Genomic DNA, 27736 nt, shown 5'->3' on the forward strand with positions numbered 1-27736 from the left:
TCTCGCTGTCTGTCTCTCTCTCTGTCAAATAAATAAATAAAATCTTAAAAAAATAAAATAAAATAAAATAAAATAAAATAAAATAAAATAAAATAATAAAATAAAATAAATGTCCATAGCCCCAGTGAGTTACAAAGTCCTGGAACACAAAGAAAAAAAAATGCATGCTTTCTGTCATCAAGTCCCCTAAGTCTAGGTGCCTTTGAAGGACCATAGCTAGCTTATTACTTGGAAGTCACCTTTCTTTACCATGTTTCCACAGACAACCCTCAATGCCTTTGAACTGAGGGCTGCAAACGCCAACGCCTCTATGGCACAGGCAGACCATAGAGAGAATCCAGGCCAGTTAATGTAAATTCAGTAAGAAGCAGAATTCAGGCTACAGCAAGCTGGGGAGCACATTCTGAAAGGGAGGGACATAGTGAGACCTGTTCTGGGGGAGGGTAGTCTAGGCTCTGCCTCATTTTCTGACTTTTCAAAGGAAGCCAGAAATCCAAAATGTGATGTGAATTCTTCCAATTATTAATTTTTAAAAACTCAAGGTAAAATTTTTAAAAAATGGGGCAAAGCATAATAGCTTACTCAACACAACATAAGGGCACCCGTTTTCCACTGCCATTATAGCTCCCCAAAGCCCTCCAACCTGTTTTTTAGCAAGTCTGGTTCTAGTAGTTTGCTTTTTTTTTTTCCTTTCCAGTGTAATCCTTTATGCAACTTTTTTGCATCTAAAGTTTCAATACCTTTCTCTTTTCTCATGTCTCTCGGCCCCTGCCACCAGTTTTAAAGAACAAAGATGATCGCTTTTTTGTCTTGACAAGTGAGGGTTTCAAGTTAGGTTTCCCTCCTCCTCCTCCATGACCACTCTGGCTTTCTTTCTGGTTTGCGTTCTTATATTGAATGAACAAAACATATCTTAGGTTGGGAAAAAAAAATCGAATGAATCAACTCACAGACTACCCATAAACCTCTGATGACTATCAGTGTTTTAAGCCAATAACCAGTTTAATTTTATAGACTGGTGATGACTAACTCTGCTGTAAGGAAAATCTGGGCTCTCATTTTTTCTCAAGGCTTTTAGTCAAGGTTCAGGAAAATGGGATAGGCTATGGGAAAGGTTCTCGGGAACTCATTTTAAACAAATTCTTATCTCTTAACATCTGTTCCCACCTGGTCTGCTTAAAAACAAACAAACAAACAAACAAACAAACCAACAACTCTGCACAAGGGAGAGAATGGTCATGGCCATCATTATTATTAAAGACCAATATTTGCTGAAAGCATTTAAATAGCAGATATCTTACCAAGCATTTTACACTTTCTCATTTGTTCCTCGCAGGAAACGATGGCATCTTTATTCCATTGTTAGTCCCATTAGTAATAACAGCTGTGTGCCAGCTTTCAGTTTTGGTGCTCACAGCAACGTCAGAACATTAAATTCAAGTTTAAGAGATATTGAGAGTTGATGTCATTCATCCTTCAGCCTCCAGGAAGGATGGAATATTACTCATTACAGAACTGTTTGAAACAACAACAGCCCCGTTTAAAAGTCACTAAAAAAATTCTTAATGAAGAAACTTCAACTTCTTTCAGTTATTCGTTTTGGTGTATAAAGACCATTACCATCAAAATTCTTTTATTGGATGTACAGCCCAAAATGGGACTTCATTTGGAATTTTACCTGGATTGTTTAAACTGAGATTTTAAAATAAGTCATTTATTTATCCTGGGACCCTTCTTTTATAGCACACATAGCTCGCTCTGAACTCTCTCTAATATCATTCAAAACGGGAAATTGTGTGTGTGTATGTGTGTGTGTGTGTGTGTGTGTGTGTGTGTGTGTGTAAGACAGAGATTAATCAAAACAAAAGTAAAATAAATTATCTGTCTACTGCCTCTTTACTCCACGACTGTTATTCAAAGCCAGGGTCAGAATCTTGCCATTTATTTGCCATTATCATTTATTGTACCCTGAACTAAGTAGTTGGGGTAAAGAAGGCCAGGGACACTCTTCTGTGGACTGGACAGAACATTTCTTACATAAGTCTAAACCTTCATGTCTTCACACAGCCCTTCACTAAGTCACCTGTCTCACATCCTCCTCTTTGTAATGACCTGCGTAAGCAATTGTTGCTAGACATGAATAATTACAGTCATAAAATATAAAATACTATGCAAATATTAATTAGCAATTAATTTATTCTTGTATTCATTAAAAATATTTAGATCAGAAACTATTTTTTCCCATTTTACAGATAAGTAAATCAAAGCCAATAATAGTGACATGTGCTTTGTCTAATGTTACACACCCAGAAATGAGGGAAGAAAGTGTGTGTGTGTGTGCGTGTGTGTGTGTGTGTGTGTGTATGTGTGTGTGTATGTGTGTGGTAGGAGCATGGGGTGTGTATATGGGGATGCAGCTTAGATTTATGACCTCTGATTTTTTTCTCTCCTCTATCCTTTCCCTTGACGGCCATCCGTCTCTATTAATCATGCAAACAACTTCTGGGTCGTGATGTCAAGGACTCCTGGAACGAGCTATATTCAATGACTTAGACAAGCTTACAAGGAGAACTGATAACTGCAAACTTACAATTATCTCTCTGGTTTCTCCAGAAAACACCAAAAGACTGTGGGTCCCAAGGAGCAATGGTACAAAGGGGGATCCAAGAATCCTGAAACAAAGAGAAGATGCTTGGAAAAAGCAAAAAGAAACAGAGCCCAGACAAGACACACTATTCCACAGCAAACTTGAACTAAGAATTGGTGTTTTTGTCTGGCCCAGGCCTAGGACCAGATCTCAGTGAACCCTGCCAGGGATTCAGTCTAACACAGGAACAAAAAAGTGGAACAAGAAAGACAATGTGGAGTTATCCCTTGCCCTGTGGCCAACATGGAGGTCCTAAACCGGAAAGATCACGGTTGGGTTGGGTTAAGCTTATGGGAGAGCCTTATCTTCTTGAAAGGTGGACACAAGGGCAGCCTTACGCCCTGGATAAAGTTGTTGGCCTGTGTGGGATTGCATAGAGGTGCAGAGTTATTTTTATTCCATTTTTTTCTTCTCTTAACTACCCAACTCTGGATCTCTTAACATTTTTTTTCCCCTCAAGCTTACTTTTAGAAATTTCATTCTCTATGTGCTAACCTAAATACGTTTAATTTCAGCCTGAAATCTAAGGGTTTAAAAGAAAAGTTCCTTTCCTTCTTCTTTCAATTCTTTGTTCAAACTCTCTATTACGAAGACATAAGAGAGACATCATCGATCCCTGTCTGCTGGATCAGCATGGCTATGTGGCCTTGGGCACACGTTCTCCCTATTTTGAGCTCTCCTTCACCCAGAATCAAAGAGATGTCATTGCTCCCCTCAGTCTCCCCTCCAGGAATGCTTGCACAACTTATTTGTTAATGGGAAAGGTAGCTCTTTTCATTTTTATTTAACAGACACTTCTATACCACTTGTTATGTGCTAAGAGTGGCTTTGAAGGACTTCACAAGTATTAACTCAGTTAATTCTCTCAACAACTCATGAAATTGGTGGTATTATTATTCCCATGTTACAGATGAGGAGACTGAGTCATGGAGAGGCCACATGACCTGTCCCGGCCTCACAACTCATCTGTGGTGGGACTGGAGTCCCTGCCAAGGCAGTCTGGCTCCACTGTCCTTCCCTCTTTCGTCACCTCATGCTGTAGCTCTCCTGCTGATGCTCACCTCTGGTACTTGCCCTTTAATTACTGAGGTACTAAGGTTTCTTATTCATATGGGGGTTATTTTATAGTGAGATCCTCTTATTTATTCAAGTAAAGCTTCTGCCATTTAACTCCCTCTCGGTTCTACTGGCCTTATATTGAAAAAACTTCAACTGTGCGTTTAGCTTAGGCCTTTATGCATAGAGTCATGGGGTTTCAGGGGCTCCAGGGGCTCCAGGGGCCTTGTACAACTCTTTTACAGTGTTTGAGGATGGATATGACCAAACCTGGCACCTTTTTCTGGGCCAAAACTGCACAAGGAAAGCAGAGAAACAACTGAGTAGTCAAGGGCACTCAGTCAAGCCACATAGTTTAGATTCTTAGAATCTGGTATCATCTGAGCCACCCATGATGAGTCACTTCCAAGCAGTCCCTGCCTTCTTATGGGCTGGAGCCTGGTCTTGACAGTAAGGAATTTCAGCAAGAATGGATGTCACCCGCTCCTTATACAGTCACAAAACGACGTCGGCTGCATTCGGAGCCATGGAGCACCCGTACTGCATTCCTTCTTGCCTGTGAAGCTTCTGTGGACCTCCCCACCACCCAGAAGAAGAGAAGAGAAAAGAAGAAAGGAAGGGAGAGGGGAGAGGAAGAGAGGAAATCTTTTTCAGTAAGACCCAAATCATCCAACAATCTCTGCATTGCTCTTTCGGGCTGCCCTTCAGTGTTATGTGCCTCATGTTGGACCCCAAAGCTCCCTTCCAAGCTCAGAATTCTGTTTCTTAAAGCCCTCTGTGACTTCTGATTGCCCCAAGTTCAAGTCCAGACTCCTACACATGGGGGATAAAGTTCTTCATGATCTGGTCCCGGCTTTTCCCTTCTACTTTGCCTATCACCCTTTCCATAATCCCATATACTCTGTCCTCTCCCGTCTCTTCCCCACTCCTCTTCCTTCTCCTTCCCTACCTTCTCCTTCTGTCTCTCTATTCCCTGCCCACTTCTCCCCTTCCTCTGCTCTTCCCCGTTTTCCCCTCCATTTACACTAGACTGCCTGTAATTCTCTAAAACAAACACCCTCCCTCTTGTCTCCAGATCTTTGCTAATGATTGTCTCTTTGCCTGGAATTCCTTCTCCTACCCCCTTACTCTACTGATTTACTCCTCCTTAATCTCTAGGACCCAATTGAGCTTTCCTCTAGACAACATATTTCCTGACCCCCTCATGTCTCATGTCTACTCCTGTAGTGCAACATTAAACCCCATGGTATTTCACTCTCCAGCCTCAATGTTCTTCCCTCCCACAGGACTTCTTAAAGAAAGGGATGGCATCCTTGTCATGTTATCTCTGCAAAACACAGTGCCTGGTACATAGGAGAACTTCAAATACTAGTAGAAGAGATGGCATCAGCAGTCATGTAAACTTGTGCCCATCCCAGGCAAGGGGTCTCAGTCTACTCTTCTCATGTTACAGATTAGATCAGACCCAGAAAGAGGTCAAGTCATTTGCATAGAACATGATGCTATTCATAGTAGAGCTGAAACTAGAACCCAGGTCATCGGGCTGTGAACTTCTCCAGGACAAGGAACGTATCTTATTCATCCCATAACTCCAGTTTCCAGCCTCCTATCTGGAGTCAGATGCCCTACAGTTGTGCCATGAGGTTGGCTACCCAGTGTCATGTCTGGAAAGTAGCGGGTGCCGAATGAATGAATGAATGAATGAATGAATGAATGAATGAATATACTGACACAGAGCTTTCCATTGCCCAGGGCAAGATGGAACATTATGTTCCATCTGATCGTGCTTGACACTAAACTGAACAATTAGAGCCCTATGATGTGGATTAGTACACAAGTCACCTGCTGTCAAGATTTACCAGGCAAACTGACAACTGTCCCATTGCTTCGGCTTTGTGCAGTATTGACAGAAACTGCGTTTACTCCCCTCACTGATGCATCGCAGTAGCTGGTTTGGCGTCACATACAGACGTGGCCTAGATATACTATTACCACCATTCCAACAGAAAGGAGCTGCTGCTATTTTTAAAGTTCCCCTGGAAAGTAAATGATATGATTCCCCTGCTTACCTATTCTGATGTCATTCAAAACTCCAGGGAGGATAGCTCCTCCTTCCATCCTGCTAAATCGCTCCCTTATATTTGGAATGTTTCTCCCTACAGGTCAGATGAGAGCTGATAGAGCAGCTTCTGCCCCAGGGTCTGCCCAGTATTCCCGGCCGAGGAGCCAGCACGGATAAAAGGGAGTGAGTGTGCGTGGAATGCTCACACAGATAGCAGCGGGGGGCTGGTTAGCGCTGAATTCAGCGCAGAATTCAGTGGGCTCGCAGAGGAGAGCATCCTGTGGCCTCCTTGTTAGTTTTTCAGTACAGCCTTCAAAAAGTGAGTCTTAAAGGAGGCAGCATTTCAAGTTTTAGCTTTCCACTTGAGTTATTTGCTATAAGGTCACACAGATATTACCTTCTCTGGACCTTTTCCCCATCTGTAGAAGAGGCCTCATAATAATATAACTCTTAGGTATCATTGACTATAATTCATAGAACGTACTTTATACTATGCCTGGTGCATGCTGTATGCACGTGCACACACATGCCTCCCAGGGCTGTGAGAAGTCGTTCTGATGGGTAAGTCAACATCTGTGCTGTGACTTTCTATTTGGGGACTCGCCTTTGAGCACATTGTTTTCTCTGTACATATCCTATTAATCCCTCTATTGATCTGCAGCCCTTGCAACATGCTCTGAGTGCCCATGACTGCCCAATATCTTCAGGTTCCCCCAGGGCCTTCCAAAGCAAATTTCATGTTTGCTGCCATAGCTTGTATTAGAACAGATATCCCAAATGTGCACCCTGCATTTGGTGAAAATCAATCCAGTTGTTTTCTTTGACATTATAAAAGGAGGGAGAGAAAGAGAGCTAATTGCAGTTATATAGGTGGGAGACGGCAAGGGGATGGTGGTAGATAGAGACATACCACCTGCCTCCCTTCTGCTTCTCACTGCAGAGCACGAATGTAGGGCAGAGACCTCAGCTTGGGAGCATGGGAGGCCCCAGCAATGGACAAAAGCCAGTCCCAAATTAATGGAGTATTTTTGGCAAGCATATCAGAAAAGAAAACCTTATTAGAAGTCAATAGAAAAAAAATCATGGTAGTCTCATGCGTGTTGAGCAATCACATTAGCAAGAACTGAGCGGTTAAGGACTGCCAGGGAAGAGAGGCAAGTCATAGAGAACAAGCAAGGGGCAGACAGGATGTGATTGTGACAGAGAGTCACTATAGTAGAATCTGGAAGCACAGAAATCCCTTCTGACTGGAGTGACTTCTCTTGGCTACCCTGACCAGATCTGGAGTAAGGCATTACTGGAGAGTGACTACCAGATCTCCAGTGACTGGAAGTTTATCTTTGTAGATTTTGTGCTGAAAAAATTGTTAATGGTTTTCATTCCATGTCCGCAATACATACTTGATGGATACTTTTGTCAATTTTAATAACTTTTGAAGAAGAGAACCTCTCCAGCTTTATTCAATCTAGGAATCTAGTAAATAACAATTTGCTACCCAGAACAAGAAAAACAAGGTAAGCAGCATCCTTTACTATTTCTAGCATTTTGTCATAAGAAAAAAAAATGTTTCTACTATATTAACCCTCTTAGGGTTCTAAGTCAGACAGTGATTGACTTACTGCTTGGCACTGATAACATAAAAATCATCAAAAGACAATACAAGGCAGCGTGGCATGGGCTCTGTCTCCCCAACTGGACTGTGGTGTCTTTGCTAGTAGAATGTTCCCAGCTTCTAACTTATGTCATGTAGAAGTCAGATTTTCATCAGTTTCATGGTGGACGTAGAGGAGGTGGAGGCGTGGTGGGCAGACATGCATCTCTCCCTCCCTCAGGATGTTGGAGAATGGGTCCAACGGTCCCACAGTGCTTCCCCATCTGAAGCCTGGTGGCAGTGACTTTGAGGGGGCATTTCAGCCTTGGCATACTCACTCAAGAGGTCAGTGGCCTCCTGAGCTGTGTGCAACTTACATTTTGGGGGCTCCCGAGCTTAGTCATGCTATCCCTCTTGTTTCCCATCCTTCTCCCCATCAGAGATCCGTGGTGACATAAGGAGAAGTTTCCTTGTCTCTGGGTCCAACTGTTTCCTCTGCTGCTGCTGTTGTTGTTGGCTGTGAACCCCTTCTGCCTCTTTCTAGGGATGGGGTTCAGATTAGGGGAATAGTCTTAACAAGATGGGGAGGAGACCGACTCCTGAAAACAGGGCAATCTGGCAAAAATATTGGATCCTTCAAGGCATACGTAGGGGACTTGGCCCACAAGTCTGCCCTAGTTTCAGGTTTGCCAAAAATACTTGGTGGAGCAATTAAAACAGGTTTGTCTAATAACAGACTTTCCCAAAATTCCTTCATACTCAGAGCTCCATTTGTGCACAAATTAGCCTAAGACTGCAATTATACCCATGTTACAGATGAAGACAGATTTCAGAGACGTTAAGTAACTTCTCCAAAACCACACAGTAAATTATTAGGGACTAGGATCTCTCAACAATAAATTCATATCTTTTAATATTTTTATCCCCAGTACCTAACACAGAGCCAGGCTAACAGAAGTTTGTTGAAAATGAGGCTGGGTTGGAAGCCAGCCTTCTCTCCACAATTAGGGCTGCCAGATTAGGCAGATAAAAACAAGAATTCTAGCTAAATATGAATTTGAAAGATGTATTTTTTTGTATACGTATGTCCTAAGTATTTCATTTCATGGAAAATCTCTCCTCTCTCTCTCTTTCTCCCCAACCACCTCCCAAAATGTGTTTAGTACCCCCTCCTTTATTTTAAGAGGATATATTTCACTGACTCCCTGTTTGTAATCTTTGTTGCCAACAACTAAAATTCAGTAAAAACTCCAAATGCTGATGTTTTCGGCTTTCCATTCATTGAATACTTTAATGAAAGATTTCCAATGTTTTGAGTCAAATACATACAAAATGTAGAGAACATGCTTACAAAAAAAAAGTTAAATCCCCTTAATCCAAAGCCCTAAGGTTGACTTACTAATTCTTTAATGAATCAAATAGTTAAAAAATTTTACTCAAGAGGAGGAAAAAAGAGCAAACGTGTGTTTTGCCATGCTAAATTATTGTTTTGGATTAAATATGTGCTTTGTCACAAAAACTTGTGGTGGAATTTTTCTGCGTGTATAATAAAACGTTTCTAAAAATTTTCCACGACAGCTACTACGTTTAATAACTTTTCTATTTTAGAAAGATTTCGGATTTGTAGAGAAGTTGCAAAGATAGTACAGAGAATTTCGCCATACCTCTTCCTCAGTAGACCCCACTGCACTGTTCGTATTTTACATGACTATGGTGCGTTTGCGTCATGAGAAACCACCACCACTATTAACTGAACTACCCACCTTATTCAGATTTTACTAGTTTTTCTCCTAACGTCCTTCTATGCCAGGATTCCATCCAGGATACCACATTACATTTGATCATCATATCTCCTTAGTCTTCTCTGGTCTATCATTTCTCAGCCTTTCCTTGTTTTTCATGACCTTGAGAGTTTGGGGGAAGCCTGCCCAGGCATTTGGCAGAGTGTCCCTGAATCTGAGTTTGTCCGATGTATTTCTCATGGTTAGACTGGAATTATGGTTTTGGGGGAAGAAGACCACAGAGGTGAAGTGCCCTTCTCATTGCATCACATCTGGGGCACATGCTAGTAGCATGACTTATCGCTGGGAGTGCTAACCTTGATCACCTGACTAATGTAGTGTTTGCCAGGGTTCTCTACTGCAAAGTCACCTTGTTCTTTGGAAGTCAGTCACTAAATGCAGCCCATACTCAAGGGCAAGAGTAGGGCATTAAACTCCTAATATAGGAGGGAGTGTCTAAATAAATTATTTATGTAAAAAATATGTGTCTCCTTTCTCCCACTTATTTATTTATCCATCTATTTATTTATATTGGTTTGGACTCATGGATTTCTTCTTATACTTTGGATTATAGTCGAATACTGTGTTATATATTTGTTGCTCAAATTCTTCCACCTTTGGACATTACCAGTTCTTTCTTTTTTCTAAAGATTTTACTTATTTGAGAGAGGGAGAGAGTGCATGAAATGGGGGAGAGTCAGAGGGAGAAGCAGACTCCCCGCTGAGCAGGGAACCTGATGTGGGATTCGATCCTGGGACTCCAGCATCATGACCTGAGCCGAAGGCAGATGCTTCACCAACTGAGCCACCCAGGTGCCCTGGACATTACCAGTTCTTTCTGGCTCTTATGTTTCACCTTCATTAATGTGCTTTTTAGCACGTTCGTACGTTCTGGCGCTACAAGATATTCCAGCCTGCACTACTGTTTAATGTTGAACTTTGAAGTTTGAACAAAATTATAAATTATCTGTGCATGACAACCAATTTAAATATATTTCTACCCCAGTGACTTGAGTAATGACAGTTTTCACTATGACATTTTCCACAGACAGTTTGTATTCAAACACTAATTGTATCTTCAACATTGTACTCTCTGAGTTTACAACAGCATTTACATCAGGTCAGGTGTTTCACTTTCAACAGAATGAACTTTAAAATGCTTTAGTTTGATTCTGTGAATTATATGCAAAAAACAAAAACAAAAACAAAAAAAACCCCAGTAATTGGAATTAGCTGATTTTCAGTTTGAAGTATTCACGACATTTATATAAAACTGGCCTCTTTAACCATGTGCCTATAAAATTTTTTGCTCTTCCTCTGGGCCAAATTTTTGGCCTCTTCTTCCGTCAATAAAATGCACACATAACAGCTTACCTTCTTTTTTTTTTTTTTTCACGGATGCACAAAACAAACCGGAATCAAGAATGAGTAAAATGAATTTAGGAGAGTCATTTGATCTGAATAAAAAGTCATGTTACACTGCACGATATATAAACACATTGCAACTGTGCACATTAAATTGCTGTCTTCAGGCATGTTCTTCTTAAAAATAACCAACTTTTGAGAGTGATGCCAATGATTCCTCAACAGATTTGTGTTCTCTAGTTTCCAATTGGGTAGTGGTATGATTACAGCCGCCATGATGGATGGCTAATGTTGACTGACACTTTGTGCAAGTTTCATGTTCCCTTTCAACTTTCTTGAAAAATAGAAATTCAATACCTTTTTTCATTAAACTTACACTCTTATTTTTTACTTTATTGTTTCCAAAAGGTTCTTGTAAAATGAAAAGCATGAACATTATTTCAAAATAAAAAAAATAGTAATAGGTGTATATCATATAATAAATGAAAGAAACTATTGTGGCAAGAATACTCAGTACTCTATATGCTTCCCAGCAGGACTGCTCAGGTTCTATTTTCTCCAGCTGTCTCATGTTTACATTAAACTACAAATTTACGCACTTCCTACTGACCCTCACCAAGCAGTGGCCTGTGAGCTTCTGCTCACACTGTGAGCGCATGACACAGCCTACAGAAACTGACCAGCACTCCAGGCATCTGACACGGGTACCACCACTGAATCCTCCTGCCATGACTACCTGACAACTGAGGAAGTTCACTGCCCCAAGCTGCTCATGTCCAAGCATTTTATTTTATCAGAGAGCACCCCACATGGTCTCAATAAGAGAAAGATGTCTGTTATGTTACATGGGAAAAGCCAGAAAAATAGAGATGGATTATTATTGGTCATTTTCAAATGTAATCATGTACTGGAATGTGTTCAAATGGCTGTGCGTGACCATGATGGAAGGTGGAAGTCCAAAGTGGAATTGAATCTAACCCCTTATAGCTGACTCTAATGCAACTATTAATGATGATATTTTGTCAGAAGAGGAAAAGTCCTGCTAAGCAGGATAAGACACTAGACCAGTTAGCATTAATTGGAACTGTCCCAGGCAAACTGGAACATGGGGTCAACTTATTCTAAAAGTTTGTCCATCATTGTGTAGTCCTCTTAGATTCCAACGTTTTGGTAAGAATCACAGAATTATTTCCTTCATGGTGCTGGGAAGCCCTGCTTGAGGTTCATACATGCTGGTAGAACTTTTCTCTCCACTATCTGGCACCTGGTACTTTATCCAATGATCTCCTATTAGGTTTGGCTCCTGAGAAGAGCTACATAGGAAACCTTCCAGCAAAATGCTTCCCCATATGACCAGTATTCTGTCCCAAACCATGTGAGCTGGGCTGAGCAGTACAGAGACCTTGATTTCTTTCTTCTCTTTGATCCTTCTCCTTTAGGACAAGTTCCACCATAGGTTTTAAGCTGCCATGTCTTGTCCCTTTCTTCAAGGCTTTATTTAAGCTCTTAGGGCTAAGGATTCCTCCCTATTGAGATTTCCAGAGTCCAGGTCTTACCAAGGAGAGACACAAAGAGGAAAGTGAGATGAGTTTTTAAAAAGCCCTTTCTCTCTTCATCAAATGATAGAGCTCCATTACTGGGGAGGGTGGTGGGCAGGGCATTGCACTACAGTAGCCTCCATGTGTATACATGCATGAGGCCGCCATTTGCCTTTTGCTTGGAAAGCATATCAGAGCCAGGCCCCAGCTAAATAAGGGACTGTGTGTGTGTATGTGGGTCAGGCTGGGAGAGGACAACATACAATACCAACAATACTCCTAAGTTCACTTCACAAGCTACTGAGCACTTATCACGTGGTAACCACTTGGCTACTTCTTGGAAGTAAAGAATATCTAACATACAACCCCTGACTTTGTAGAGTCATGGTCTAAATCAGCATCTTTCACACTACAACAGAAAACCGAAAATTGTATTTGCTAAGTTCCATCACAATAACGTGCATATTTTGGGAAGAGTCCATGGTGTTGAATCTGAATGGGAGCCAAACAAACCCTCAGCTGCACAATGACCATACTCAGACTTTTGGTCCAAACCCAAATACAACCTGGGAATAGCTGCCCACGATGAGGAGCAGTATTGCTGAACCAGGGTGTCTTGGTTTACAGCTGGCGCTGGGTGGTTGAGAGAAATCATGGATTTTGGTTCTTGTGGTATTTGCTCTCTTGAGTGCATATGATAAGTTACAACAATCAACTGAATCTTTATGACAGACTTAAATAGTAGCAAGAAATATATATTTTTTGTTCATATAATTTCCTCTCATTTTCATTGCTAGGCTTCTTTTGGGGTTTGGGCCTTATGACGGCTTGCTGCAGGGCCCAGATCATGTTTCATGATGGGTTTGCTCTGGGAATTAAGGATTGTTCCTTCACCCCACTAGGAAAATTAAACCCTTCTCAAAGGAAGTATGGGTCTAGAAAACTCAAGTCTGCAAATGTTATTGGCCATGTCCTGTGTAAAAAGTGTTGTTCTGGGTATGTCTAACTGGACTGCTGCTTGTCTGTGTGCCCTTTCTGTTGGGTTCCATTGTTTCTCTTGGTCTGGGCAGGACTTTGGGGAGGGCATGGGACTCCCTAAGCCAAGAGACCAGCTTTGGTCACACTAAAAGTATGATTGTGGTACAACTGTGGCATCACAGAACACATAGGTGGATGGAAACACAAGAATCACCTGAGTTGGGACCTTTCGTTTTATTGATACAGAGATTAGCTTAGTGACAGAATGGACTCCAGAATCCAGAGCTTAACCCCAACATTCCTTCCACTCCCCCAGAGACCATGTGGTGATGGTCTACTTTGCTCTCATTTAGACCTAGCTTACTGCTGAATTTCAAAGGTTTAAGGAAAAAATAACAGCAATAATACTTGCTATAATAATAGCAGTAAAACTTGAGTGAAAGAGAAATTGAGATTTGGAGAACAAAGAAATTGTCCAAATTTGGACAATTTTGTTGGATAATTTAATAAGCCTCTTGTCTGTATACTATATCCCCTGATGACGAATGAAGCTGTGGGGCTTCTCCATCTGCGAAATCACCCATCCACTCCCTAAGCACCACCCATAAAGGGAATTTGGGATAAACTTGCTTTTTTCCCCTTAAATTTCTGCAGGGCTCAGGGTGGATCTACTGGGAGTACCAGGCAAGGAGGTTTCTGGTGAAAATAGAGTGGGTCAGATATTCAAAAGACCCTCCCTATAGGGTGTTCTTTCTGTGACCCTGACAAATTTCAGTTTCCTATACAGGAATTTTATTGCTGTCACCCTTCCCTCCATAAAAGTAAGCTCCTAGTTTAATTTTTTCTGTATAGTTAATGGCACGATTATGATTCCAGGAAAGTAAATGAATTTACAAAACAATAAATTAGATGTAGCTACTGAGTACTCAAAATTCACTCTTCCCCTTCCTGGAGGACAGCAGAGGCTCTAGATTTCTTTGTTTAGCTAAAAGCAAGGGTCAGCGCACGAATCTGTGACTCCTTAATGTTCATCTCAGACCTGGGTACTCAGCAAGGAAACTTGGTATTCATGCAACATGTCCAACATGCACCAAGTAAGGGCATGGGGCTCATGTCTATCTTTTATCCCTCCTGATATCTTCCTAGTTTTCTAACTGTGATCCCTGATTAGAAGGGATCTCCTCACCCCGATAAAGAGTTTCCAAATGAGGCAAGATGAAGTTTCTTTTGCTGATCTCATGTAGTAAAATGTTTTTGCTTGAAAGAGAGCCCTGGGCTTGATCCTAGAAGAGAAGGTTCGGCAGTGTGCATGATCCTGAGGGCCAGCTGGGGAATGACAGGGCATCGGTGACCTGATTGGTGTTCATAGGTTGCAAGGGGATAGAGAAGTGATGGTGCTGGATAGTCTCTGTGGTGTTTGATACCCTCTGTCTATAGTGTAGCATGGTCTTTCTGAGACAGCCAAGCAAACTATACTCCTGGTGACCAAGCATGGTCCCAAATGAAAGATTTTTATTGGCTGCAAACCTATTGCTGGTTCCAACTTTAACCCATGGGCTTAAGTGTGGAGAAATACTGCATCTGTATTTTTTCATGAATTAGATTAACTTCAATTCCTAATCTGGGATATTAGGACTTCAGTCTTATTTTTCACCCCCAACCCCCACTCAGGAACAGAGCTGAGTTTTCAGGATCTTACACAGAGCCAACTGCTTGAAGAGGCACCCATGGGCCTTGCTGGGCTGTCCACTCTCTCATGGCAGAGATGTCTACTGGTGTGTCCTTGTGCTGCCTTCGGGTCCTCCTCTCTGCTACTTTCATGCTGTGCTTGAAGCCATGGAGGGTACTTCTGGAGAGGCTGTAAATGTCAGGCTGAAGACATGTCATCAGGTGCAATCCTTGGCTGTCCCTCTAAGATTCTTCTACCCCTTTGTGCACCACCAGGAGCTGCCCCAGACCTCACTCTAACCTACCCTTCTGCCCTGGAGAATCCCATTACAGGCAAGTTAACCCCTTTCTTTCTCCACATTTCTCTCTATGGCTCTCTTCCTTCCCTCCTCACATGCTAGTATCTTCAGTAGGTCTTGCTTCAGAAACAACAGCATGAAGTCCTGTAGAATGGTTTTCCTAAAGCAGCAAGCATGAAACTTGCTGTATACCTGAACGCTGGGAGGATAAGCAAGAAATCACAGGGAGGGGAAACCCATTAAAGACCAAAGACCGTTCTAAGGCACTACCCAGAATGACCAGATATTGGGACACAGCTAATCTCTTCCATTTCCCTTGTTCCCTTCCTTCCTTTATTCCTTCTTTTCTTTCTGTTTTCCTGAGGCCTCGCTGGCCCTTGAGAGCAGGCCATCACAAGTGCCTGAGCCACACTCTCTGGGTCCAGCAGTAGGGCCTGCTCACAGCTCTGGGTCGTGTCCTGGGCACTCTTCAGTTGCACTGAATCTGACCAGAGGTCCACTGGCCAGTTTAGTGACTGAAATCTTTGTTTCTCTGCAGTGTTTACTTTTGTATTTGGTGATGAACACCTCTAGATGGGCTGCTCTCCCCAGGCCATGACCATCCTGCCTACCTACTACTAACACTCCTTGCCTAGCTCCTAAAGGCATTTAAGTTGACACCTCTGGTCAGATTGTTCTACCATGGAAGGACTGTCAGGTGAGGCAACGAGGCCCCTGCTATTGGATCACCATCTCCTGGGAACCTAATACAGGCTATTCCTAATTGGACACCAGATTGGATTGAGAGGCCTCCAAATGCCCCGTCTCTAAACTTTAAACAGCCAATCAGGGAGTGTCTGGGGTCAAATGCTGGTTCTACCACTTATTAACCGTGTGACCTTGAGCAAGCTAACTTAACCCCTTTGAGACAACTTCTTCATCCTTAAAGTAGAGATACTAATCATCTCCTACCTCAGAGAGCTGCTGGGGGCTGGGTGGAATATTACATGTGGAGCAGGTTGACTGGTGCCCGGCATATAAAAAACTCTTGGTACAGTTATTTATATCTATCCTTGCCCTTCCCTTCCTAATTTTCTGAGCAGGGACTGGCCCATCAGCAGTGCAGATTTTATGGAGTGATTTCAGGGTTCATAAAACACAGAGTGACCTGAATACCTTGCTGACAATAGGCATTCCAGAAGAGCTTTCTTTTCAGCCTTAATGGCTGGTCCTTTCTTGATCTTGTTCACCACAGGCTTCCCTAGAAGGGAGTGTGCCACCATCAATGCCTTTTCCGAGAGAAGATTTCCATGGGGAGCAGGGGAGAGAGGCATTATATTAGTTTCCGAGGACTGCTGTGACAATTTGCTGCAAACTGGGTGGTTGAAAAACAACAGAATGTATTCCTTCCTGGTTCTGAAGGCTTGAATTCAAAATCAAAGTGTTGGCAGGGCCATGTTCTCTCTACAAGCTCTAGGAGAGGATCCTTCCTTGCCTCTTCCTAGCTTCTGATGGTTGCTGGCGATCCTTGGCATTCCTTGGCTCAAAAGTGTTATTATTTTTCTTTGACTCTTCTCTTTGTGGATAGTAATGAAAATGGGGATCTTGCAGATTTTTCTAAATTGGGGTAATTTTGTGCATTATCCCAATTCTAGTTTTGTCTTTGCCCATTAGGAAGTGGGCAAGACAAAATTGTAGGGTTTCTATTCTATAGAATTGGTAGTGGAATTGGAATTTACAAGGTGGTTGTAAAATTGATTTACTACTTTGGGGACTGCTGCCTTATTACCAGATGTGGTGGATTCTCCCAACTTATTTTTCTGTCTGATTCATTCCTTTGCTTCCTGCATGGTATTACTTGACTACTGAGATTTGGACCCTCCTTTTCCTTTTCCTTTCTTTTTCTTTCTTTTCCTTCTCTTCTTTCTTTTCCTTCCTTCCTTCCTTCCTTCCTTCCTTCCTTCCTTCCTTCCGTCCGTCCGTCTTGTATTCCCATGTTTTCTCTCCTTTTCCTCTCCTGGTTGGGTATTCACCTTCCTCTATTCACTCAAGGTGGGAGGCTATCGCAAGCTCTCATTAATCGTACCAAGGGTGTGGGTATTCACTGGAAGCAGTATTGGCCAAGTGTTCAAAACCTTATGAGAAAGGAATGAACTGGCGTTATCCAACTGGCAAAGTATGAATGGCTTCCAGTCCACCAAAAGTTGTCCATTCAGGGGTTCTGATGGATAGCTAACTGCCAAAGGAATGCAGGAAAACTGGCTAATGAGAAATGACTATCAGCTATAGGGCTTAAGAATGGTGGGAGAAATACTGCATTGGATCTGGCAAAGTCAATGTTTCCTTCTACCTCAGGATTCAGTTTTCTATCCCTCTCTCCTGCTGGACAGTAAGCGGGATATTTGGAATTCCAGTCTACTGGACTCTTCTTCCTCTTTTTCCTATTTTCCCTCCTTAACCTGATTCTTCTTTTCATAATGCCTATAAACAGCAAGAACTATCTGGCTTCACCTACATTTATGAGTAGTGTATGTGTATGAGTGTTTCCGGTGAATTCTATCTTTGCTCATTAATAATCTGCCTATTTGAGATGCTTTCCTTTTTAAGGTCACATAGAATTGAATGGACTTGTCTTTGCCCTTAACTTCTTGGCATCAACTGAAGACATTCCTCATCTGACCCTTTCTGAATGTTTATGGCCTAACCAACCAAATTAGGAAACAAGGTATATTCCCTCATCTCTATGGTCAACCTTCCAGCTGTGATGAGAAAGCCCATGGCATTAAGCTTTCAATTCCCAAAAAGATGGTTCTGGCCTCTCCACTATTCGCTCAGTAGAACTGAATGAGATGTACGGGCTACATGGGCCAGGATGCATCTGTGCTGTAAAAACTGGGTCAAAACAGAAGCAAATCTTTCCACTTCCATCTTGACCAGCAATCCCAGAATAATTTGTCCAAAGTGAACACAACTGCTACCACTGTAACTACCAGCAGTCTCTCTAGGGCACCAGAGCATGTAGGGAAGTCTCATGTCCACCTGCCAGCATCTTCTCATTTGGCTGTGTTCAACATGATGAGCAAGCCGCAGTGTGACAAGCTTTTCTTCTTTTCTTTCTCTTTTTCTGTTCTACTATTTCCTCTACTCTTTGCTAACTCATTGTTTAGGCTTTGTGAAGATCTCCTTTTTATCTTTTTTTTTACATAATATTTTTTTATTATATTATGTTAGTCACCATACAGTACATCCCCAGTTTTTGATGCAATGTTCCATGATTCATTAGTTGCGTATAACACCCAGTGCTCCATGCAATACGTGCCCTCCTTACCACCCATCACCAGCCTATCCCACTCCCCCACCCCCTCCCCTCTGAAGCCCTCAGTTTGCCTCCCAGAGTTCACAGTCTCCTTTTTATCTTTTGCTCAACTCCGACAATCTCCATTGTACTTGGGTTGAAAATGCAATACATACTGGTCAGAAGATGGAGCTGAATATATTTTAACCTCAACCACAGTGGAGAACAATCAAGAAGAAGATCTCTCTGTTCTTCCCCTTGGCATATAAGGGGTTACGATACAATGTTCCCTGAAAGATGGTACACGATATCACCTAAGATGTAGGCAGAAGACAGGAACTATGGGAGGCACACAGGTGTAAGGAGGAGAAACGGGCAAATTTACAAGAACTGTAACTTCTCTAAATTCTTTGTAATAACTCTTAGAATGCTTTAATTCCTTAAATCTTTGAAGATGGTCCTTCTAACTACTCTAGGTTGATAGGCCTATTCTAGGACTCTTGAAATTCGTGGTGGTTTGGATCCATCTCAACAGGTGGAAATTCAAAGCCACATACTGATTGACTACCTGAGAAACTGTGTGACAATTCTAATTGAAGATGCTTCCTAGTTTTCCTTTGGTACCATTTGGCACATGTTGAGATTGGGGGAGCAGGTGCTTCCGCCACAACCTCATACCCTTCCTTCACATTCAGCCTTTCTCTTATGCTTCCCAGTTGAGATGAATATACTGCCTTGGCCTGTACTTCGGTAGAAAGTCTACTTTCACCAAAGTCCAAATCTATGTGCCTGTATACATCCAGGTGCATATACATGCAAATAAGCATAATCATCAGTAAGTGGTCTCACCTGGATTTTGCTCTCACTTTTGAATGAACAGAATTATAATTCCATGCTTTTATCTCTACTCCAGCTGGAAACTAACTGATACTTATGCTGGTTGGATTCCCTGTGCTTGTATAGGTTGGAGTTAGGCAGAAGAGATTTCAAATTCGGTTCGGGGAATTGTAAGCAGTATTTGTGTTCTCGACTGGAAAAGGGGATTTGATCACAGGTCTATAATGCCTGCTTTCATTTGTTTTAGCAAGAACACAGTTCGTAAGCCTTAATATTTCAGGCACCACGTGAGTACCCACCTCCTATTCCAGAGTTCCTACTTCCTAAGCCAGCGAAGTGTCACAATGCCGATGCTTTCAACTGATATTAAAAATTCCCGTCAGTAATGTAACTTGGATGCATCTCTAAACGATGTCTTTCTCCAAATATTCATTTACCCGGTGTCCAATATCCAGAAAGCTGCTCTTTTTTTTTTTTTTTTTTTTTTTGTGAAACAGAAATGTAGGCATTTCTGTTGAAGCAGTCTCTCACAGGAGGCCAAACTATTGAAGCAGGGGTTGGAATGTTTTCTGTTTTCATCTGATGTAGGAGGAAAGACTGTGAGAGGAAGGTGGTAAGGGAAGTCCTCAACCTGGCCCAGGTCTGGTGTGGTTTGAGATAGAATAAGCAGAGTTTGACAAGTACACTGTGGACCATTGTTTCTGTGTTCAGATCCAAGTCTTGGGGTGTGGAGGGTGTGGCTGTGGGGAGCCATGGAGTTTCCTGTGAAGGAGATAGACATTCCTACAGAATGATTTACTATTTTTACTTACACCAGTTCCCAAGGAACTAATAGTAGCCCATTTAGGGAAATCAGATTCCTTAAGGAGAGTCATGCATTCAGAAGCAGAACCAGACAGGCTAGGTCATAATCATCTGGTGAGTTATCTCATAAGCTCAAGTCCCGTTCCTTCCATATCCTCAATTCTGCACTGAAACAAAATGGGCTCTTCTGGGTATGATTCATTTAACACAAAAATGTAGAGCCTGTGTCAGAACACAAACCAAAGCTTACTTTCAACAAGCTTTCCATGTAGATAGCAGGTCTCCAAACACGGTAAATAGAGAGTGGAGCTCCTATAGGTGTCCTTCCTTTGTTCAAAAGTACCTCCATAACCATTTGGGGTGGGAGGGAGAGAATTGATTAGTGAGGCCATTTTCTACTCAGCGTGCTCTATAAAGATTTGACCATCCCTGCACAAGAAATGGAATCAAAATGTTAACACACCTAAATTTTATGAAAGAAATTTCTATCTATAATCTCAATCTAGATACATGCTGTGTTCTGTTAGCAGAGATTCATCCATGTGTTCTATATTCCATGAAAAGAGAGAAAACCATTGGATCTCTCCCCCTGCCTTCAAGTGAGAGGGTGAGAGAGAGACAGAGACAAAGGATCAGTGATAAACCAGCTGCATTGATACTGAAGTATTTGAACAGCCATAATGATGGAACATCTCTGCAGATAAATGTCAGCTTCTCCAGTGAAGGATGGAGCTGGGTTTCATTCATCCCACTCTCCTCCACAGCACCTAACACAATGTGTATTATATGCTGTTTAAACAGCTGCTCAGTAACTGTTGGGTGTTGAACGAGGTCTTCTAGGAACAAAAGTGGCTGTTTGGTGGGTGGGTGGAGGGGTGCTGGGAGAAGGGTATCAGTGAGTAGGCTGACGTACTTAGAGGAAGGAGGGACAACAGAATGACATTTTAGCTTTTCCTTTCCTCTTCCCTGCATGTGCACTGCTTGCTTTTGTATTTTTAAATAATTATACCCATACTGTATGTGCTGCTCTGTAGGGGATTTTTCCCCCCACTTATACCTGTCTTCGAGGTTTTGCCATGCCTTCATAAAAATCTGTCTCATTCAAAAGAAGAAGCTACATTGCACTCTAGCTTATGGAGTTTTCATAACCTATTATTTCCGCAACAAGGCCTTTCCCTTTTCATTCAAACTGTCACAGGATACATCCTCTGCTGTTCCCTCCCTCACTCATCTCTGCAGTGGGAGCTCTTAGGATAGGAAGGAAAGCTCAACAAGGAACCCAACAAAGCTGAGAAAGGTGGAGGGAACCACTGGAGCCTGCCTCATGGACTGAGAATGCTTCATCCATTTTCTTTTTCTGGTTAGAGTCCTCCAACTAAATACACCCCGTACTTGTTGTATGCTTGCAATTGATCTTGCTCTCAACCCAGTCACATGCTCCCTGGGGGCAAGGGGTGAAGTCTGCATTCACATCTAAAATGCATAACACCTAGCATCTCACAAGCCCCTGACAGGTGAACAAAGTGCAAAGATGGGGCAGGTGTGTTTAATCAAAGGTTGTAGACGTGATGTAATTTGTGATCCTCTTTCTGGGGAAAGAAGCTTAAGTCAGTTTTTCTGGGATCAGGCTTAACATCTGCAGCAGAGGTGGAGGTCTTAGGAAGAGAAGAGGTATGTTAGTCAGAATAGAGGCCGTCCCCATTGCCCCCAGACAGTTCAAGGTCACATCAGAAACAGAATCTAAGATTGTGTCTCCAGGACAGTGGCTCTGAGTGTGAGTGTGCACAGAATCCCCTGGGAGTTGTGTTTAACCTGAAAAAATCCTGGACCCTACCCACAGGGTTCCATCTGGTTGACTAGAGCTGGGGGGCGGGGGGTGTGGCCTGGGACACTACACTCTGAAAGGTGCCCTGGGGGATTGAGATATGGGCAACGTGTCTGTCACACTCTGAGAGTGTGTGAGAGCAGAGCGAGGACAGCCACCTCTCCTCTCTGTGGCAAACCACGCTTCACAGTCACTGCATGGTAAACCTTGTTCGTAGTCCCTTCCTGCCAATGGCTCCCTTTCTCACTCTTAATTTTCCTGTTGCTGTAAGAATTAAATAGAGTCTCCAGGTAGGCAATGAGGATAGGCCAGGCAGCATAAAGAGGGGTGGGGAAGGGTGGGTGAGGACAGATATAAGGGCCAAAGGGAGGAGACAAGTCAGTGCAGTTGGATTATTGGTTTGAAATGGGAAATTTGGATAAGAGGTGGTTGCCTCTTATCTGAAAGGGTGTAAGGGCCTCAGGCACTTATAAGATGGAGTTCCAAGTTCCAAAATTATGCAATTGAAGTTGTTGGCTAAAACTTGTAGAATTAAATTGAAAAGGAAAAAAATACCTATTCTAAGGCTCTGGGCAGAAATACGGGCAGAATCAATGTCCCAGTCCCTGTGGTTGAGTGGAGCTCAGTCTGGTCCTGAGGCAGACAGGCAGAGAAATGATTACAGTAACAGGGGCTGACATTTATTGAGCACGTACTGTATGCCAGATAGTGTTCCAAGCATTTACTCATTTAATTCTGACAATAACCCCTGGATGGGTATGATTTTTTTTAATCTCTCATTTTACAGATGAATAAAGTAAGGAGCAAAGAATTAGATAACTCTCCCAAATTATACAACTAAAGCAAGTTGCAAATCCAAGCCACCTGACTCCAGAGTTCATGACTTAATTACTAAGCCATTATGTTTTAATCAAACATATAAAATCCAGCGGTAGAGTGACTATAAGGAGCAGAGAAAACAGAGAGGTGGAAAAGATCAGATGTGGTGAGGAATTAAAGAACAGGTGATGTCTCAGTTGGGTTTTGAAGAGTGAATAAGAGTTTTATGGGAAGAAACGAGGGGGTTCATGGCATTCCCTGGAAGGGGTAGGTGACAAACACACAGAGATTGTGTTGGAGGAACCACAAAAGATGAGAATGAACACATAGCCCAAGAAAGACAGGAGAAGAGAGCTGAGATGGATAGGGGTAAGGAGGGGAATGCAGGAGCAGAGGATAGAGGGTCTGTGCATTGACTAAGTGCATGGGAATTGGGTTTAGGCAAAGTGAACCTGTGAACGGTTTTAAGTAGGGGAGTGGACGATGAGATTTGCTTTTAACATTTGTTTAACAGAGTGGAGGAATGATTAGCTCAGGAAAAAGACTAGAGGCAAAGAACTGTTATTTAGAGTCTATATTGATGCTGACCAGGGCAAGCAGACCTCTGGGGAATGAAAGAAACCAAATAATAGGCCTTTTTTACTTCCTCATTCTTTCTGAATTACCCAGTTTTATGCCTTAAGTGTTCCCTTCATGTAGTCATTGTAGACACAACCTGTGAGGTGACCTGTGGACATTCTGAAAGTATAAGAACTCACACTCATCAGAGAGAACTCATTTTCAGGCTTGCTGCTTTCATTGACACTTAATGTCCCTGTGGGAGTAGGGGGTAAACCTTTTACATTTTGTGACGGGGGGGGGGGGGGGGGGGGAATCAATAGTCACGCTTGTCTTTGCATCCTGAGCTCTTGGACTCAATTCTCTCTAACAGATACAGATCTAGGAAATGGGAATGCTGTCAATGGGGAGGGAAATGGACCCTTGTCCCTGGGGACAAGAGAGGTGATCCTTTCCCTATGGCATGTCTGCTGTGTGTATAAGGCAGTGAGCTTCAGAGTCGTAAAATAACCACCTCCTGCATTTGTCTAATCAAGGTTTTATCATTTGCAGAGACAGTTCACATGCATGATCTCATCTGAGTTGGGTGGCAGTTGCCATCCACACCTCTGTCATCGGGACCAAAATACCTTGTGACTTCACTCAGCAGCAGCTGGCTGAGGGGTGTGAGGAGCTCAGCCGCACAGGTGGCTGGCAAAGTGGAGAGTAGGGAGGGGGCCCTGGAACTTTCTCTGTCTTCTGGGAGGAGGAGGGGCAACTGTCATGAGTGAGTGGGAAAGAAGATGAGCAAAGCCTGGGAAACTGTCGAATGGAAAACTCGTGTGGCTTCTTAAACTGCTCATTTGCTGCATCTCTTGAAGTCATGTCCAGTTGAGTTGGGGGGGGAGGGGAGGCACTGAAGATCCTGGAGCTCCCTTGGGGAGCAAGTTGATTCTGCTTCCATAAGGAGTTTCAATGCTTAACAAATTCACGGATTTTTTTTTTTTTTTTTTGCCTGATTTGACTTCCCCTGCTGTTATAATTCTAGTTTGATTTCTTCAAGATAATATCCTTTGGGGGAAAAAAGTTGAATTCTCCTGAAACCCTTTCCTAAATAAATGTTCATATCTCATACCTTGTGGTGATATGTACAGACTAAGAACTGGAGATGAAAGTGAAGGACAAGAAGAGAGACAAGAACATGAACCCCTTGAGGGCAGGGAGGGTCCATAATCATCTTTGTACTCCTCACACAGAGTCTGGGACCTAGCACATTTCTGCTGAATGTATATATGTTAAATGGGAAACGAATGAATGGAGAGAAACAGAGAGAGAAGTGGATCAGGGATGAGAGAATACAGACATTAATATTTAAGCTCATAATGCTTTTCTTTCCACAGTTTTTCACTAATCGAATTATCTCATCCATCACCCCACACCGAGATACTCTAAATGCCATCCACACAATGCTGGAAACAAGAAAATAAAAAACCCAATACAACACAGTCCCATCTCTTAAGACCCAAAGCAGGACAAGGAATCCAAACAAATACACACTTTCTTTGGTCTTTAGAAGTTGAAGGCCAATCCCTAGTGTGCCCGCATGCTTTCCTAGTGTGGGGGATGCACCACTGTCAAGAGGAACCTTTCCATATCTTGCAGCGAAGAGGAATTTATCCCCACTGACTGGAGTGTGGAATCAACATGGAAGGTTCTTCTCAGGGCAAGTCAGGACACAATTGAGGGAACAGGGGGCATGCCCTTGAGGAAGTGACACCCTCCCATGAGGGTAAAGGTGACACTACAAGATCACTGGGACTTCCCCCATCTCTGGGTTCTGGTTTAGAACTCTTGGAGCACTGTCCCGAGAGAACATCAGCAAGGCTTAAAACACCTCTAGGGACTCTTATTTTGCAAAGGACCCTCAAAATCCAAACAAATTCCTTTGAATTTCTTTGCTAGTGGAATGTTTTCATACCTTTTGGGTGAGACTTCAGGGGAGAAAAGTCATTCAGAACCAAAGTTGATGAATAACATCAATGACTAAGCTGTGAGTAGCACTTTTGACCAAACACAGAGTGTGTGTGCATGCACACACACACACGCACACTTATTCATACTTTAGTGAAAGATTTTGAAAGATTCCAAAGCGAATTGCACCATACCACCATGGACAAAATATGCGGAGAAATTCCCATGTGAAATAGAAGCACGGTACTTATTGGGAAGAACACATTAAGAAAAGCCAAAGTAGTCTCATAACCTGGGTATAAGCACAAGGGAACAGTGGTGACTCCAGTATCAATTATTTTGCACACTTACCACTGTTCATGCATGAATCTAGCTGCTTTCAAAATTTCACAACTGTGCTTGTCTTGAATGTGATTCAGTCCCTTCTTTCCCTGATACGATCATGTCTGTCAATATAAGCTTACCATCACTGAGCCTTTCCCTTCTTTGTGTTCCAAATACGTATATACATTGAAAGGCATATACATCTATATGAAAGTCCTAAAGAAAATATTAGGAATTTCCACTGGAAAGCGACAGGTATAATTTCTTCAACAGCCTCTTTTCCCTACCCTCTTCATATCTCATTTTCTCTTCTCTGAGAAGTGCCAGAAAGGTTAGATTATTATTATATTAAATAATAATTCCTGACTCTCAATTCCTGCTTTATGATCATCTTAGATGTATAACTATGTTTGCTCTGGGAAAATGGGTCACAGATTGCTAAACTAGCTTCTCACCGTGCAGTGGTTAAGAGCTGTTTGTTTTTCAAATACCTTAATTGTATGGTCTACCAGAAAAGAGCAGCACTGGAAATTATACCTTTGGACTAAATGCAACCAGATGGACAAAAACAACAAGGCGTTTGAAAAGATAAATGCCCCTCAATCCCCCTGTGGTTGGTTTTATCGCCAGTTAATTTTATAATGGCTTCTTCTGGGGCAGGGGGATATTCCCCAGGGCTAGGAGTGGTCCTTCAGCAAAAATCAGGCGGCCTTCAGAGAGAAGGGTCCTCTTTGCTGCCTATTTGGGTACGACTGGTGTAAACTTTTGGTCTGGGGCCTGGGGTAATGGGTGGAGCTGGTGGGAGGGTGGAATTCTAAGCACAAGAAGAGTAACACGTCCCTCTTTGTTTTCCATTTCTCATTGATTTTTCATTTTGCAGTGCCTTTTGGTAGATATAAAGCATGAGTTTTAGTCCAGAGTTGGTGACTAGAGCTGAGAATGTGGGAAGCATGGCATTAAATGACCTCATTGGTTATCTGCAGGTTAAAGTTTCAAAAGCTAGAGTTGCTACTGGAAAAATATCTCATGTTGGATGACGGTCATGTGAACTCATCAACAGACTCAGGGTGAGGCTGACTTCTGGATCTTTGTTGCTCTTCCCAGGACCAAAGTGTCCAGGCTAAAATCTAGCCTTTGTGGATGTGCCTTAAAATCCAGGCAATCAGGCTGCCAGGCCATAAGTAATTATATACCGTTTCTTGTAGTATATAATAATCACATTGGATTCATGGTTAGGCAGTGATGGAGATGTGGGGAGAAAATCCAGAAAGAAATGTAGATAGACGACCTCATTGACCCCTTTCTCATGAAATGGTTGGGATTGTTGAAAAAAATATCCCCTATCCCACCCCATCTCCAACTCTGCCACCACTTCCACCAAATACAAGTTCTTAAAAATGGAGGACAAGGAATTTAAGGTACTCCAAATATCTGTATTATAAAAGAGAAAAGAGATGAGTTTAAAGAGTGAGACCTGGGGTCTCCTGAGGCTTGAGTACGCTGATGGAGTTAAAATAAAAACAGTTAACATTTCTTCCTCTCTCCTTCTAGAGAAGTTTCAGCTGTACCCTGTGGTCTCTGTGCCCACGTAATTTAATATTAAGTCCCAGTCTCCCGTGATTACTTCATGTAAACTCTTCATTTCCTCATCAGATCTTTTCGTTTCCCTGACATCTCCCTTGAAGTCCTTCATCATGAGTTCACCTCCACCAGAAAACATCAAATTATATACTTTAAATATCTTCACTTTAGTGTATGTCAATTAAATATTAATAAAGCTGTTAAAAATAAACCTCTGACTTTCCTGTTGGCTTTGGGTTGGATTGCAGTCATTTTAAAATAAAATATTAACTTAAAAAATTATGTAAAATTTACATACAATGAATTGCATAGCTTTTCACTATCAAATTTGATGAGTTTTGGTAAATGTATACATGCATCTGGTATCATTCCAGTCAATATTCAGAACATTTCAATCACCTTAAACATTTCCCTTACGCCCCTTCCAGTGAAACCGCACACCACATGTGTTAATTTTGCCTGCTCTTAAACTTCAGGAAAGTTTACTAATTATGTTTATTGTTTTCAGCTTGTCCTCTTTCGTTCAATTTAATGGTTGTTGAATTTATTCACACCACTGTAGCTAATTATTTTTTATTGCTGCATCATATACCACTGTACGACTATCTCATAATTCGCTTAGTCATCCTCCTGGTCATGGACTTTTGGATCAGTTCTGTTCTTGGATTATATGAACGAAGCAGACATGAACGTTCTCACACAAGTCTTTTCGGAGATGTATGCTTTATTTTCCCTCAAATGAATTTATGACTGGAATTGCTGAGTCAAACTTAAGATAT

The 27736-nt window shown here is 42.2% G+C and overlaps 1 long non-coding RNA gene across 5 annotated transcripts in view; it reads left to right on the plus strand.

Moving 5' to 3' along the window:
- The first annotated feature begins 6919 nt into the window (after positions 1 to 6919).
- Positions 6920 to 27736, plus strand: part of LOC130542161 (uncharacterized) — a 61010-nt gene continuing 40193 nt past the window's right edge. For all 5 annotated transcript variants that reach the window (XR_008956519.1, XR_008956520.1, XR_008956516.1 and 2 more), the window contains exon 1: positions 6920 to 7279. This is a non-coding gene — a long non-coding RNA (uncharacterized LOC130542161). The remainder of the gene's footprint in view (positions 7280 to 27736) is intronic.

The sequence above is a fragment of the Ursus arctos genome, unplaced genomic scaffold, assembly GCF_023065955.2.
Source record: "Ursus arctos isolate Adak ecotype North America unplaced genomic scaffold, UrsArc2.0 scaffold_1, whole genome shotgun sequence".
Lineage (NCBI taxonomy): Eukaryota > Metazoa > Chordata > Mammalia > Carnivora > Ursidae > Ursus > Ursus arctos.